We start from the raw sequence: 17,702 nt of genomic DNA, 5'->3' as shown, positions 1-17,702 counted from the left end.
AGCAAGGCTTTATGAAATAGTTCCTAAAGTATGCAATCAACATTTTCTTGAAATTACAGCTGGCATCTTGCATCTAGCAAACTTCTTTCTTTCCAGAGTCTCCGTAACAGGACCACAGACATCTCACCAGTTCCCTTCACACAAATAGGCTCATATTGGTTCTGTTCCTCTCAAGAAGTCTGACTAATACACCATTGCTTTGCCTTTTCTCCCACTAATGTATAACATATTAATATTTTCCCTATTAATTCGTATATCTATATCATATATAAATATATGTATATTGAAAGAGAGAGAGAGAGAGAGAGAGGGGCAGAGAATTTATAAGAAATTGGCACATGCAGTTGTGGAGGCTGACAAGTCCCAAGATCATGGTCAGCAAGCTAGAGACTCAGGAGAGCCAATAGTATAGTTTCAGTCTGAAGGCTGGCAGGCTCAAGGCCCAGGAAGAGCCATTGTTTTCCGTTTGAGCCTGAAGGCAGGGAAAAAAATCAATGTTCTAGCTTGAAGGCAGTCAGACAGGAGCTTCAATGAAGGCTTAGGGAGAGTAAATAATAACTACCTCAAGTTCATAAGACACAAATGCCGCCCTACTCAAGGGAGTGTCAACCTTTAGTTCTATTCAGGCCTTCCACTGATTGGATGAGGCCCACCCACATTAGGGAGAGCAATCTGCTTTACTCAATCTATTTAAATATTAAAGTCATCCAAAAACACCCTCACAGAAACATCCAAAATAATATTTAACCAAATATTCAGGCACCCTGTGGCCCAGTCAAGTGGATACATAAAATTGACTGCCACAAATGAGTTCATTCATACAAAAGAATGCCATGCAGCCATTTTTTCAATGCAATAGATGTACATATTCTGACGCAGGAGGATATCCAGAAGTAAGCTATACAAAAGTATATATATATATATATATACTTTTTTAGGAAGTTTGTATAAAAATATAGAAAATTCTGGAAAGAGACATGGTTTTTCTCCCCCGCCCTACCCCTCCCTAGGGAGTAGGGAGAGTATATACAGTTTAATAGAGACATTTGTTGTTGTTTTTTTATAATAATCATCGAATATACTGAGTGCTTGCTAAATGCTCCGAATCATGCTAGCATGTTACATGAACAATGTCAGTTAATATGCATAACAACCCTGTAAAAATGCTCACTCTATTTTACAGGAGCTGCAATGAAGGCCTAGGGAGAGTAAATAATAACTACCCCAAGTTCATAAGACACAAATGCTGCAGAACCACAATTCAATCCCAGATCTGTCTGACTCAAGACTGAGTTCTTTCCATGATAGACTTTCTCCACAAAGACAAGAATATGTATATATACACACACACACATATGTATATGTCTAAAATAAAAATATATCTATATTAAACATATACACAAAATAAAAATTCATATACATATATGTGTATATATACAGAGAAAGAAAATATTTTTCAATGTACCTATATTATTCCTACATTTTTTAGGAACAGATTTTTTTAAATTTTATTAGTTTCAAGTATACAGTACCTTGGTTAGACATTCATAGTTTATAAAATTATCCCCCTAATTGCTCTTTCTCTCCTCTGGCTCTTCACCTAGCCCGTACATTAATGCTGACTGCATTCCCTATGCCATGCTCCCTCCCCATCCCCCTGACCATCTATCAACTACTAATTTGTACTTCTTTAACCTTTCACTCTTTTCTCCCAGGCCCCCAACCCCCTCCCCTCTGTCTGTCACCAGATTGTCCTCTATATTTGTGAGTCTGTTTCTGATTAATTTGTTCTTTTTTGTTCCTTAGAGTCCACATATAAGTGAAATCAAGCAATAGAAATGGATAAAATCCATTTAGGAAAGGAGAAAAAGGAAACATTCAGTAGGGGAAAATCATTTTTTTTACTGTTTTATTTTGTGTTTGCCCAAAAACAGAGACTGAGACAAGAACTTGGATGCATGTCATTTGCTGGGGGGGGCAGGGGGCAATCCAGGGAAAGAGGAAAAGCCAAGATAAGGAAGTGCCCTGGGGTCACCGCTGAGGACAACAGGGTTGAGTTCCTCCAGGATTTCTGAGAAGCAAATAAAGAGCCTCTCAGAACTGCCCAACTGAAGGTGGGGCAGCTGGGTCTTCTTCTACTGGCTTTCTAAAGGGTAATAATCCCCCGGATGCTGACTCTCCCCAGAGGAGAAAGCTTATTGTGCCATTTGAGGTGTGTCGTCTTACCTGATGCTGAAAGAGAGGTAGGCAAGGGGATGGGGCACGATAATACCAAAAGAATCCATTATATGTACCATGTGAAAAGTATGTAAAAGGAGGATCTTTAGATCCTTTTTGTTTTTAAGCAGTGCTTTTTCTAACATAAATACAGAAAGTAGCACAAACTCTTCATTTTAGTCACCCCTGCCAGCTAATCCGTTGACATTCAGTTTTGAATGACCATGGCTGAGAGAGATGGGGCACCCAGCCAGCAGACGAAGATGCAAGGGAAAGGCGATGCACAAAAGAGAGTGTGGCTTCCTTGCAGAGAGGCCTTTAGGACACTCGTAATAAACCCCACAAGCTCCATTGCTCTGAACTGATGCTTGGAGAAAGGAACACGGAGGGGAGAGTTTAACATCAAATTGCAAGTGAACTTTGAGCCACGTTCCTAACAGCTGCCTTGGGTAAGGATCCTGGCAAGTACTTTTAGATTTTTATTCATGTGCAGACAGGAGAGGAGGTGAGGAAACAATTCTGAGATGAAGAACTCCAAATTATGAGAAGAATGCCAACTGTCAATAATCAAAATAATTCTTCTCTGCATAATCAACACTACATCAGCACAGCTGCTGACAAGAAAACAATAAACACCAAGTAAAAATAAAAATCTCTCTTTTTTCATGCTACCTTACAAGGAAAAGCTGTACTGGAGCAAGGCTTTATGAAATAGTTCCTAAAGTATGCAATCAACATTTTCTTGAAATTACAGCTGGCATCTTGCATCTAGCAAACTTCTTTCTTTCCACATTATTATTTATTTATACCTTGTAGAGATGGCTTAACACTCGATTACTAGAGCTGTTTACTTGACAATTGATTGTGTACAGCCTGATGGCACAGCTCACGTTGGAATACTGAGGTTACATATTTACATGATGTGTATGGTGTATGTGATTAGGATACTTGGACAGCGCTACAGAGCAATTAGGGGTCTCAACCTGCTGTAGGGTCTCAACCTTGCTATGCATTTCATAGTCTGGCATCAATTGTGTTGTGGAAGGGGGACAATTTCAGCTTTCTTGGATTGAACATCAGGGACTCTAGAGTCATTAGGGCGTGAAGTGTTAGCTCTGGGGTCAGACAGCTTGGGTATGAATTACACTCTACTAATTACTATTATATGACCTTGAGAATGACATTCGACCCTTCAAGGCCTTTATGTACTCATTTGTAGAATGGGAATAAGAATATTCCCTCAGATGTTTGTGGTGGGAATTAAACATAATAATCTGTGTGACATGCTCTGCACTTTGCATGGCCCTTAGTAAGTGCGTGGTCAATGCTGGCTGTTATAACTGCTCTAGAGTTAGCTCAGAGCATCAGTAAAGATTAATTAACATTAGAATCATTTACTAGTGATCATTCCTAAACATGTTAGTATATCTTGAAAATTATAAAACCATACTACTTACCCAGAACTAAATTCAAGGCCTCAAACATATCAAAAAGGAATGCGATGAGAGAGGCAGAGGAGGGGTGGCCAAGTTCATGGAATGATGCTTAAATACTTTATTTTTAGGCAAGCACCTCAGCCTCTCATTCACAGCCTATTTGTTCTTATAGTGCATGTTATTCTAACAGGCTTAATTATCTGGCTTCCAGTTCCAGAACAAATTAAAGGCAGCTAAACTGATGGGAGCACAGAACTGCTACAAGTAGACATACCGTCTTCTGTAAGATGCTCCATCCCCATCCCCCAGCCCTCCACTTCTTATGAGTTCACACCACTATCTCCTTCAACATTTCTCATATAATATGATTTCAATTCCCTTTGTCACCTTAGCTCTCTCCATTAAACCTGCTCTATCTTGTTTATACCTTACTTAAATTAAAATTAAATACAATGTTGCATGTGTGGCTCAGCCAAAAATTGATGAAGTCAACAACTTGAACACTTCCAGAGACAGTGAGGTATAGTGAATGAGTAAGGAAATCCAGTATAAGATAATAAGAAATGGTGTCTCTTACCGTGAATCAACGAAGAAATGGCCAAAGGCATTCTTGCATCAATTACAAGAATATCCAATGGTCTGACCCAACAATTTGTGTAAGCCAGTCGGGATATAGCACTTGGGACCAATAAGACTGAAGGAAAAAATGGATATTTTAAGTTTAAGGGAGAGGTGTCTTCATCCCTCCTTTTGGACCCAAATAAGGAAGGATGGGCCACATCCTACTCTTGGATGTCACCTTACAACTGTGGGAGGAGCAAGACCCAGTTCTAGAAAGTGAGGATGGAAGAGCGGAAAGAATCTGCTTCGTTGATGGCGGAACTGCTGAGCCAGCCAACCCTGGAGTGAACCCTAACTCCGGACTTAAAGAAGGAAATAAATGTTCTCAATGTTTAAGGCAGTTCGAGTTGGGGCTTCTCAACTTGCCCTCAACAGCATCTTAGAAAACACAAAATTCAAGTTTTGATTTTTAAGCACTATGATTAGCCAAATAAGACTTGGCTGAGACTGATACAGAAACCTTGAACCCTTGAAATGTGAGATATGTTCTAAGTGTGAAATACTCATAAAATTAGAAAGACTTAGTTTAAAAAATATATGAAGTATCTCAATCGTGTACTTTTTATAATGATTACATCTTGAAAAAAATATATTATTTTGGGTATGCCGAGTTGAATAAAATATAATCATTAAGTTAATTTCCTCTGTTTCTTTTTACTTTTTTTAAGGTGGCCACTGGAAAATTTGAACTTACATTATGTACTCATGTTGTATTTCTATAGACCAGCACTGATCTAGTTACTGTACTCCTTCCAATCAGCCTGAAGTTATTAGGTCACACAAACTATTCACTCATATTTCACTTACTGTCAACAAACACCTCTGAACTTTTCTTATCCTTTCGTATGCTAAATCATTTATCTCCGTTCTTTTTCCTATACAGTTATTTTCTCAGCCTACTGAAGAACTTGCATTGACCCTAATTATAGTTTACCCTCGGTTCATTGCAATAGCCCAGTGGTTCACCAGAAGGCAAGATGGAAATCTGTGCGGGCCTTTGGGGTTGTCACGTGATGGGGAGAGGCACTGTTATTTAGTGGGCAGGGCCCGCATGTCTAATAGTAGATAAGAGAACTGTCTCGATTCCCCCCATGCCATTCCTATAGATGATTAAATATGTTTATACATAACAGGCCAGAATCAAATTCCACTTTAGTTATAAATACAGGGGTTTTTTACATGAGGTTAATGTAAATGAATTTTCCAGGAAAGCAACTCTTGCGTAAATCAAGGGAAAGGCACGCTTTGTTTTGTTCAGAACTTTAGAAGTTATTCACCATTTTAGAAAATCACATCATTTATCACAATGCCACTACTGCTGTTTGAGTCACCAGCATAGCTCAATTGCCTTGATCTACATTTGAGCTGTTACAGTAAGGCAATTCTATGCACATGTACTAATTTATTTATTTCACCCTTATTTCAAAATGTCCAACATAAAGAAAAAGTGTCAACACTTTTCAGCTGAAGATTGTCGTCTCTTAAATCCAAACTAATTCATTATATCAGTGGCAAGCAACTGAGTAAAGTCAGTTCTAATACAACACAATATATGTATTCCTAAAAAGTCACTTCACTACACAAAATCGCACACTAAAAACCACAGGGCCTAAAGGGAATGTGGAATGAGGGGCACAACACTCAAAAACTTCGATAGTGACACATTTAAAAAAAAAAAAAAAAGAACCTAATAAAAATGGTTGCACAGTTTTACACATGTTAAATGGTTAATACATAAGTACTAAAATAAAAGTGGCATGCTATCTTGAAAAAGACCTGAGGTTTGCTTGTGGGCAATGGAAGGGCTGCAGCCTGTGAATTATTGTGAATTGGAGGCAGGAGGATTCTCTGAATGGAAAGGAACGTTGTAACACCAAATTTGGGTGGGTGTGGCTTCTACCAAGAGGTGTCTGGTTTCATATTTGAATCATGTGCTTACTCATGTTTTGTGTATTCTACAGCTGAACTCATCTGGGGAGCAGTTTTCTATGTATGTTCACCTTGTGCTTCTCGTGGATGAAATCACTCATAAGCAAACACGAATGCTCAAGTTGCTCCCTAACATGTCAGTCACACTGGAACAAATTCACATTTTCAAAAATAAGTATGATAACAGAACTGACTGTACTTCATTATGTCTCCTAATGCAGTTTTATTCTAAAATTAATTTTATTTCTCCTTTATATTACATTTAGAGCATTAAATGTTGATGTTTAGAAATTACATGTATAGATAGCTTATGTTATCTATGACTTTCATTTCACAATAATGAAAGTGGGATTAAAAAATATTTTATATAAAGAGGGCACTGGGCCTGAGAGGGTTGAGAACCTTGGTTCTAATCTACTAGGTGGTTGTTAAAGAATTGTTTTTCTATACATTTGTTAATCTTCCTTAGTAGGTGTTATCCATAGACCTATACCATTCAAACTACTGAAACGATTTTTCCAGGACAAGGCTAAAGAAAGAGTTCAGGTCATGCCTATAAAAGTCACTCCCCAACACTTCCAGTAACCAGCACTCTAGACATGCACACAGTCCCTGGACCATCCAACCTTTAATATCAGTCCATCTTGTTCAGAGGCTAGCAAAAGAAACCCTGCCCACAGCCTTCCTGGTGTGTAGCCAGCCAGCACCACCAGCTACATTCACGTGACCCTGCAGTCTAAAGTCCTCACCAAGGAGAGGAGCACGCCTCGTTGAACTTGTCTGGAAATGCCATTGCTGCCAATGATCCTCTTAGAAAATGGCGTCCCAGATGGAGACCAGTGTTCTGTGGTCTGATCAGTACAGGAAATGTCAGCAGATGACTGTAACACCTACTTTGTTTTTTCGTTTTGTTTTTGTAAGTAAAGACATTTTCTAAAGAAATGGAAAATGATTCTTGGACTGGAACAATAGTTCTCAAATCCAAACGCATGAATATGTTCCCAGGCACTACTCCAGATCCACGAAGGTAGAATTTCTGCAGGTAGATCCTGGAAATTGGTATCAAAAAGGATTTTTGCAGGAGTTTCTGGTGTGGAGCAGTCATGCTTAGAAGCAAGCATCTCAATCATCTTCCCTTCCTTCAAGTAAATAAATCATGAATGCCAATAGGTGCCAAGTACTGTGCTAGAGGCTGGGGTTTCAAAACTATGGTTTTCCAACTTGTAAGAGAGACTCAGTAGCATACCAAGTAATGACTGTCACACAAGTGTTATGATAAAGCAGTGTTTCTCAACCTTTTTTCATTATTGCTACCCTAAAATCAAGCATTTTTTAAGACATCTTTGTTCCCAATCTACACCCACTGTGAAATTCTTTTTTACTGTATATCTGTTTATGTATTGTATGTATATCTGTGTTTTATACCTAAAAAGAATATTTGTGTCCTGTGTCTCCCAAGAACGAACTTTTGCCCCCTTGGGGACAATACTGTCCACATTGAGAATGCACGTGATTGAAGTATACAAAAAAGATGGTAGGGGTGCAGAGAAGGAGGTGACTCACTGCCCAGGACAGCCAGGAAGGTCAGAGGAGGAAGTGACATTTGAACCGGGTTTTATAGGATGAGTAAGATCTGCCACCAGGGAAAAGGGACAGAAGTGGTTCTAGGAGAAACAGCGTCCAGGCATGTCTGCTAAATGTTTGCTCAGCATATATGCTCTAAATCTACACATCCACAGAAAGAGTGGGGAATTTAAAAGTACAAATTTTGTACAACTTTAGATCCAAACTGACTCTTATGAGGTATCAAATCCCATAACCCTTTTAGGGATGGGGTGCAGAGGGAACAGAACCTGGGAAGAATGTTGAGTTATTAAAGGTAGGTATTTGGTTCCTTTAATTTCAGCCTATGTCTCAGATAGAAAGACTCTTGAGTAATAAATAATGGAGCATACTTTGGGCATAGTTCATTCACCACACTCCCAGACACATTTCGAATACCATTCAAAGTGAGTCGTGAAAGCTCTGATTAATATACAACACAGAGCTCTCTATATATACTCTCAAGGGTAAAAATACTGCTGAAAAAGCCAGTTCTTTTAAAAGCTGAGCATCTAACACCACCTCGTGAATGATAATAAATGTTAGGCTGAGCCAGAGGTAGACTGCCCGCTGTCTGGGTCTGCAAGTTTTATATACACAGAAATACATGACCATTCTTTGGCCAAGAGAATAGAATCATCTTCCAGTGAGATAAGATTTCCTATGAGACTCCTGGTATTTTTCAATCCCAACTTGGTCAGAAATAGCAACCCCAACTCTCATGGGTGGTTTTCCTTCTCTTTTTCTTTCCCCCGCCATATTTTCCATTCGGACTACACTAGGAATGTGTATCTACTTGCTATTAAAATAATATGGCAGTTATTTTTCCTAAGATTAGAGAAGTTTAGGATTTTCAACAACCTCAGTTCCCTCTCTGACCTCATGGACCTTGTCATCTACGAAGAAAGACAGGCCTTGAGCACAAAACTACAAAACTAATTTTGAATGTGATCATGACGAGTAAGAATTAAACAGCATTAAACAAATACAACAAACGTAACTTTGAATCTACAACTTCATGCGCAAATTATTCAGGATGCTTCATGCTCTGCAGGACACCACAACAAATATGAATTTATTTTATGGGTGAGGAAAAAGACGAGAAAGCCAATCCTCATGAAAGAAATACAACCATGTTTGCCGTAATTATTATTATTAGGACTCCATCCATTCAAATGAGAACCGTCCAGCAGTAGATCTATTTCTTAGTGGTCATGATGAGCCAAAGATAATTATACAAGGCTATTATAGCATTGTTTGTGGAAGAAAAAGTACTAATCCAAGTGCCCATCAAAAGGGGGTTAGTTACATGCATAGAGCACTTCCATGCAGCATTCAAAAGACTGGACTAGGGCTATACATACCAATATAAAACATCAAAAAATATTGTTGGATTTTAAAAATGGAAATGTAAAATGACACGTAGAGTGTGCTTTCCATTTGTATGAAATTTAAGGAGATGCATATACTTGCACATACACAGAATATCTCCAGAACGCCACACGAAACATGATGACAGTGGTTCCCTCGGGAGGAGGGAACTGGGTGCATGAAGGTCAGGAGTAGTAAAGAGACATGTTGTTCATTACATTTATTTCACTATTATTGGAAATTTGCCACAACTGGTTATAGAAAAACTATCTCCAACAGCAAATATGGAGAAAAGTAGCGTTAACCAACAATAGAAACGATTTATTTTGTATTCTGCCCACCATCCCAATTGTGTTTGCTTAACAGGATTCTCTAAACATTGAGAAATAAGGTAGGTGGAATTAGATGGGTGTCGAGCAAGGTTCAGATACTATTGGGGGAAGGTGGGGAGGAAAGGGGCCACATGAGCAGCACACAAAGATACATGGGCTGTTGATCACAAAGACTAGAGAGTGTACCTCTGGCGGGAAACGTGATTTGAGGTGGTTTATAGACATTTTCTTGGATAAAACTGAGTCACATAACAAAAAAAATTATTCCCTTTTCAAAGCCTTTTTTATTCCTCAGATATAATAAAAGAGGAAGTCTCAGTTTTGTACAAGCATGTCTTCGCAACCTCTGGACACTTTCCTGGAGTTAAAATTGTATAACAGTGTTTTATTTAATTGTATGTCTTCTAACTCATATCCTTCTCAAAGCAAGTGACTCTAGTTTGCCATTCACAATCATGAAACAAAGCCTCCTTCTAAAGTAAATACATTTAATTTTAACTTTTGAAAAAATGGGCCATTTTAAGTGAAAATATTAAGTAACGCAAGAACTACAGGGAGATGTCAAAAACTGTGCATGTGATACATGAATGACTGCAGTTTAGGAAGCAGCGACTTGAAAGAAAAATTAGTCTCCGCCTAGAGTAGAGAAGTTGCACAGTTGTGTGGCTGTGATTACTGTTGATTTTTTATTTCCATCCCGCCGGACACGCATTGAATAGGAATGAGGGAGATCTTTTAGGAAGCCACGGTTTCATTCTCATTGCCCACAGTACTTAACACGAATATCATTAGTTTCCTAGAGCCGATTCTTTGGATGACTAAGAACACGTAGAACTGAACATGCAGGCACAAACTCCGAAGGCCTCATTAAATGTATGATTCTTGCCCCAGCGCGCAACACTGGCCCTTTTGTTAGCATCCCATGAGAGCAGAAACACCTCAGCTAAAGTCACAGTTTCCTGCTCTCTCCCTCCGCAGTCCCACCACTTTTTCATTAGCTAATCCCAATTAGAACATTTTTTTACTAAAACCATAAATCTCTGCCACTCTCAAAGGCATAAATTATACAGTAAATAACTGTATTCTGTGTCTGTCTAGAAAAATAACCCCCCTCCCTTTTTTTTCAATCCATGGGACTCAGAGCTGCCAAAGCAATACCCATGGCTTTTGATTTGGGTTTTTCCCCCTCTCTCGTCTATTACTCGTCTGAAAAAGCAACGCTTCCTTTAGGAAGGAAATTGCCACCAATGCCCTTCTCTAAATTAATCATAATCAAATTATGCTTTTTCTTCCTATTTGTGAGCAATTTAAGGTAGTAGGGAAAAGCTTGATCATTGTATTAACATCTACCTTGGCCATTTACTGGCCGAATGACCTGGCACACTCATCCTGGCTCAAACCCAGGCTGTATCATCCACTGAGGAGACAGAACTCATAGGATTTTGTTTCAGAATAAATAAAGGAATTTGAGAGACGATTTTAGCACAGTGCCTGGCACAGAGTACGTGCTCATTGGTATTAGTTGTTCATGCTGCGTAAACAAAAGTGGTAAATTTTTTGTTGTTCCTTTTGTGGTCAGTAATTGCTTAACCCAACATTTCACATGTTTAACTAATTTAAAAAAACATACCTTATCCTACAATTGATTTTCAAACTCATTTATTACTAATTTCTCTATGGTTTATTTTAATTAAATTGAGCAGCATATCAAATATTGATTTTAATAAAATCTTGATTAAGATTTGAGCAATTATCAAACACAATTTTCATGCCATTCCTGCATTTCAAATGGAACCAACCTGAAACCAATTTGTTTTTAAAATAAGTGATTTTATACACACACACACACACACACACACACACACACACCCCACAGGCAATTTTCAGAAATAAAGAAAAAATGGCCTTCTAATCTTTGTATTAGCAAAGATAAGCAGCAATGTCTGACTGGGGTTTTAAAAGGCTTAATCCATCTCATTCCCAAGCAATAGTGAAAGCAGAAAAACAAAACAGAATTAATTCCTTTGATAAACATTAATTTAGCATCTACTGTGTACAAGACACTGTCCTACACTGACCAACACAAGTAGAGGGAAGGAAGAGCTAACCCTACAGCTGGTGTTAATGCATGTGGGAAAAATCGGCCACACATGAAAACTTAATAAATAATAGCCAGAGAAGTACATGTATTCCAGCCCTTGTTTAATTTATGTCTACAGGCTCAGTCTTAGGAGAATATAATATAAATATGATGGTATAAATTATCAATAGTATTATATTAGCAATTAACCATAATATAAGCCATTTAATGAGTTAAATATTTGGTTTGATAGTTAACTGCTAAAACCATTTCTAGCCCATGGCTATCACAGCAGCACCACCTAGAGGATTCTAAAAAGTAACACAGGGTCATTTTCCAAAACTTGCCGTTTTTTCCTATTTAGACGAAAAGAAAGGCAGCTACTGAGTTTTAGCATCTTATGTCATTTAAAGCATTTTAATTCAAGCCACATCATGTAGCATCTTTTTAAATCTTGAATTTTTATGGAGTGGCTAAATTGAATATTTATGGAATGAAATTGAATATTCTCAAAATCACAATGCGATTGGGCAGAGGATCCCAATTTTCCTCCAGGAGGGAAAGGTGGTACCGCTGTTCTGCTGAAGCATCCCAGGCCCTGGGATGTTATGACATGAGCCACGGTGGTCCCCCCTCCCTGCACACACACAGTCCTTATGCTGTCTCAATCCCAGGTACACGAGTACCAAAGCAGACTGGGCATTTGGTAACACTTCAAAGTTATATTCCTGAAGTACTGTCTAACTTCTATTTAGAGGGGTTGAGAAGAAACTAATTTCCTATGGTTAAAATCGTTTACACCAGCAGATCCACTTACTAATTCCCTTCCACTGGCCAAAGTTTAATCAATGTTCTGGGGCTGAGGTTGAAAGAGCAATAACAAAGCATTTCCCATTTTCTATAGTTCTCATTCTCTCTTCCGTTATTTTGGGTAATTTTTCTCAATCAGGAAACTGCTTTAGAGGCATAGTACGAGGATTAAAATTTAGATAATAAAATAACCCAGCTCTTCATAAGAACTAGCACTCTCCTTATGTTGTTTGGTTTCAGAAGTCCAGCAGGCCTTGCTGACTCCCAGCTGACTGCAACCTCACAGAGGAAGAGCAAAAATGCACATTCAACATGGCCAGAAAGGCAAGGAGGAGTGCTTATCTTCATTTCCACTGGAGGGCGCTGTCTGCCTCGGTGAGGGGACTGCCGGGCATGCTGCCCCGCAAGGCATTAAATAAAGAAATCTGAGTTAATTTGCCCTTTGAAGTCAGGGTTCCTATCTGAGCACACTAGAAACGGGGCAAGTGGCTGGCAAGTGGGATGGGCAGTAGTTCATTCATGACGATTCTCTAAATTTCAGGTAATGCAATTGGGCCCAATTTACCAAAGGAATGTTAGAATTTACCAAGAGAAATCGCTTCCTCATTCTGTACACTAAAGCCATAGCTAGAGTCAGACCAATTTGCAATAATTTTAATCCTTTGAAATGTCTTCATTTTTTGTACATGCTTTCCCTCTATTCTACCGCCACACCTATGCATTTAATGAGTGTCAGATTCTCCTTTATGACTCAGCTTAGACATCACCAGGAACCTTTCCAGGACCCTCCGGCACTGGGTCAAGATGACCTCCTCTGTGCCCCAATTGCTACCTATACTTCCTCCATAGGGAAACATGATGCAGAGTTTTGTAATTACTTGTTTATTAATCGAATCCTCCTCTAGGCTCTAGGTACCATGAAAGCAGGGCTAATTCTTTACTCAGCTGTAGTCTCTGCATCCCCCACAGTTCTGGCTCAAATACTCCATCAATATTACTGAAGAAATGACTGATCTCTATAAGCACGACTTACCTTGGAAAGGACTCTGAAGTTCAATACATAATCTCCATTTCTTTGCCTTCCTAACATGTGCCTCAATACCCCGTTTTGTTTCCTCACTTACCTTGTTGTCTTAATCCCGAAAGTGATCAGAAGAAAGGCCCAAGATTCCACAAGAACAGCTGCTTCTTGCTAGTCAAGGTTCATGGCAATGCTGCTTGGCCATCTCTTCACCATCTCCAGAGGCATTCTAGGATCCACAGACGACCCATCTCAATTCTTGAGTCAGCTGCAAGAGAAGGGGTCAACAAAATATTTAGAAAAGGGGATCCTTCTGGGATGTCTGGTGTGCTGTTATGAAGCAGAGGTCAACTGGGAGGGAGCTGAGACTCTTCCCTCTTTCCAAGTGGGTAACAAATATTATGCAGGGATAGCTGGAAAACTATGATATTCCTGCATAATAGCACAGAAGGAAGACAAGGGAGTTTAACTTTGTTTCTGGCTAGGCTACTTATGGTGTCCATGGAAAGACTATAATACTTTAGAAATAGAAGAGCAAAGGGACATCTAAGTAACGTGAAGAATATACAATAGGCATTCAAATATGGAGTCAGAGCCATCCTGGGATGTTCCATACTGGTAAGAAATGAGATTTATCCCCCTGGATCCTCATTCTGTCGTTTGACTTCTTTGCCTCAGAGACTACAACTGCAAAATGGAACTACCTACTAAATTAAGGGCGTTATGAAGCCAAATGAGACAGGGCACATTCAAGTGCTTGAAAACTATGCCCAGCTAACAAAAAAAATGAGAGATTATTAAGTGTTAATAAAAGGTCAGCAGACTGCTCCTCATCCAAAAACCATTATCTTTAGTTTTTTAAAGATCTGCTTACATCCTGAGATAGGTTTAATTAGGAAATAAAACTATAGCAAAATTAGTCTAACATGTATTGAATGATAACCAGTAGATCCTAAGACTCAGGTAGAGATCATTAAGGTGCAATAAAAGGGAAACAGTGTATATACTTATCATCATACTTATAATTGTGTAGATGGGAATATGCATACAGAATATAACGAGTAAAGATTTTTCATCCAATTTCTTTATATAAAGTCTTTATTCATATTTTTAAATGGTTTTTAAATTACTAGAAATTGGTAAAACACAGGATAAGAACGTTCCAAAACTGACAAAAGATACCAAGCCACAATTTCAAGATGCACAATGATTTCTTAGCAGGATAAATACAAAGAAAACCACATAAAATGAAACTGCAATGTACAAGTTATCCAGTTTCTTCACATCCTCACCAGTATTTAGTAGGGTCGCTATTTTTTATTTTAGCCATTCCAATAGGCGTGCAGTGCTAGCTCATTGTGGTTCTAATTTGTATTTCCCTAATGGCTAATGATATTAAACATTTTTGTATGTCCTTGGTTGCCATCTGTGTATCCGCGGTTGCCATCCTCTTCAGTGAAATGTCTTTTGCCCATTTTCTAACTGGATCTTTTGTCTTTTTACTATTTGAGGAATGTCTACCATTTAGATACAAATTTAAATATTATATCTAAATGTCTTTTTATTAGATACATAGCATGCAAATATTTGCTCCCAGTCTTTTATGCTCTTAACAGGGTCTTCAGAGAACAAAGTTTTGAACTTAAATGAAGTTTAATTTATCAATGTTTCCTTTTATGTATTGTGCCTTGGTGATAAGTCTAAGAACTCTTAGCCTAACTCTAAAGTATAAAGATTTTTCTCATGTGTTTTTCTTAGTTTTATAGTTTTACATTTTAAAGTCTGTGATCAATCTTAATCTGTATATAAGGTGTGAGCGTTAAGACAAGGATTTTTGTTTTGTTTCTTATTTTTTGTTTTGTTTTGTTTTGTTTATGGATGTTGAATTTCTCCATAATTTCATTTAATGAAAAAGCTATTCTTCCTACACTGAATACTTTTGCACCTTTGTCAAAAACCAGTTAGGTATATTTCTGTGAGACTATTTCAGGGTCCTCTATTCTGTTGCATTGATCTATGTATTTATCCCTCCACCAATAATACCACAGTCTTGATTACTATAGCTATATAATGGGTCTTGAAACTGAGTAGTGATATCTCCAACTTTATTCTTCTTTTTAAGAATGGTTTTAGCTATTATATTTCTTTTGATTTTCAATATACATATTAGAATAATCTTCTCTATATCTATAAATGATCTTGTTGGGATTTTGGCTGGAATTGTGTTACACCTGTATGTCACTTTGGAAAGAAGTGCCATCTCCCATTTATTTTGATCTTCTTATTTTCTTTAATCAGCAGTTTGTAGTTTTTGGCATATAAGTCTTTTGCAAGTTTTGTTAGATTTATACCCAAATTTTTCATTTCTACTTGTTTTGAAGATTCCTTGGCATTTTCTACATATTCAATCATGTCATCTCTAAATAAGTTTTATTTCATTTCCATCTCTTTGCCTTTTATGTCCTTTTCGTGCCTTATTGCACTAGCTAAAAGTTCCAGTACTATGTTGAACAGTAGTAGTGAGAGAAGACATCCTTTCTCTGTTCCCAATTTTAGGAGAAATGCATTTAGTCTTTCAATATGAAGTATTTTATCTGTAGTTTTTTAAATAGATGCTCTTTACAAAGTTATGGATATTTCCTTTTAGTCCTAGTTTGCTGAGTGTTTTTATTAAATCACAAGTTTTAAATTTTGCCAAATTATTCTTCTGCATGAACTGATATAATAATGTGATTATTTTTTCTTCTTTAGCCTGTTAATATAATGGATTATACTGACTGATTTTTGAATGATGAACCAGCCTTGCATCCCTGGGATAAACTCCAGGTGGTAATAGTGCACGATTCTTTCTATATTTTGCTAATACTATTATCAAATATTTTGTTAAAGATTTTTGCATATATATTCATGGAAGATATTGATGCATAGTTTTCATCTTTCCTTTTCTTTTCTTTTTTTGGGGGGGGTACAGGGGGGTACTGTCTTTTTCTGGTTTTGGTGTCAGGATAATGCTAACTTCATAAAATAAATTGGAAAGTTTTCCCCTATTTTCTTATTCTTCAAACATTTCATAGCATTCTCTAGTGAATATCCAGGGAAAATTTCTTTGGGGAATTTTTCCAATTATTAATTCGATATCTTTAATAGTATAGGGCTAGTCAAATTATCTATTTCAGATTGGGTGAATTTTTGTGGTGGATAGTTTTAAGGAATTGGTCCATTTCATCTAAGTTGTCAACTGTATATATGTAAAGTTATTCATAGTGTTCTCTATCTTTTTTCATATCTGTAGAGTATGTATGGCATTCCATATTTATTCTTGATACTGCTAATTTGTTTTTTCCTATTTTTGTATTTGTCCATATTGCTAGAGGTTTGTCAGTTTTATTTGTGTTTTCAAAGAACCAGTTCCTTGTTTCATTGATTTTTCTGTACTTTTGTGCAGTTTTAAATTTTGGTTTTTGCTCTTATCTTTATAATTTACACTCCTCTTACTTTGGGATTATTTTGCTCTTCTTTTTCTAAGTCTTTTATGTGCAGGCTCACCTTAATTTAAGATGTGCTATAAATTTCTCTCATCACTGCTTTAAGTTGTACCCCACAATTTTGATATGCTGTATTTTTATTTTCATTCAGTTCTATGTAATTTCTTTTATTTCCCTTAAGATCTCCTCTGTGACTTATGGATTATTTAGAAATGTGTTGTTAATTTTCCAAGTGTTTGGAGATTTTCCTATTATCTTTCCATTACTGATTTCTAGCCTGACTCTACTATAGTTGGAGCACATACTCTGTATGATTTCAAGTCTTAAATTTATTGAGGTTTGCCTTATGGCCCAGAATGTGGTCTATCTTGGTATATACTCTGTGGAGACTTGAAAAGAAAATGGATTCTGCTGACATTGGTTGGAGTGTTCTATGTCAACTAGACCCTGTTGTTTGATGATGTGAGTTTTCTGTCCCTGACGATTTTATCCGATTCTTCTATCAATTGTTGAGAAAGGAGCATTGAGTCTTCACCTATCATTGAGAATGTTTACTTCTCCTTTTAATTCTATCACTTTTTGCTTTACCTAGTATGCAGCTTTGTTGTTTGGTGCACCCATTTTCAGATTTGCTATGCCTTCTTGGTGGAGTGACCATTTTATCATTATTGTTCTCTCTGTAGTGAGCAATTTTCTTTGGTCTGAAGTCTATTTATCTGATATTAATATAACCACTCTTTCTTTGGATTGTTTACATGATATATCTTTTCTATCCTTTTATTTTCTACATGTATATGT

The 17,702-nt window shown here is 37.4% G+C and overlaps 1 long non-coding RNA gene across 1 annotated transcript in view; it reads right to left on the bottom strand.

The window, feature by feature from the left end:
• The window catches only part of LOC111737625, a 137,758-nt gene that overhangs the window by 115,031 nt on the left and 5,025 nt on the right, over positions 1-17,702 (bottom strand). The window contains exon 2 of the long non-coding RNA XR_002779486.1: positions 13,523-13,687. This is a non-coding gene — a long non-coding RNA (uncharacterized LOC111737625). The remainder of the gene's footprint in view (positions 1-13,522; positions 13,688-17,702) is intronic.

This window comes from Pteropus vampyrus, unplaced genomic scaffold (assembly GCF_000151845.1).
Source record: "Pteropus vampyrus isolate Shadow unplaced genomic scaffold, Pvam_2.0 Scaffold29, whole genome shotgun sequence".
Taxonomy (NCBI): Eukaryota; Metazoa; Chordata; class Mammalia; order Chiroptera; family Pteropodidae; genus Pteropus; species Pteropus vampyrus.
This window is presented reverse-complemented; position numbering and strand designations above follow the sequence as displayed.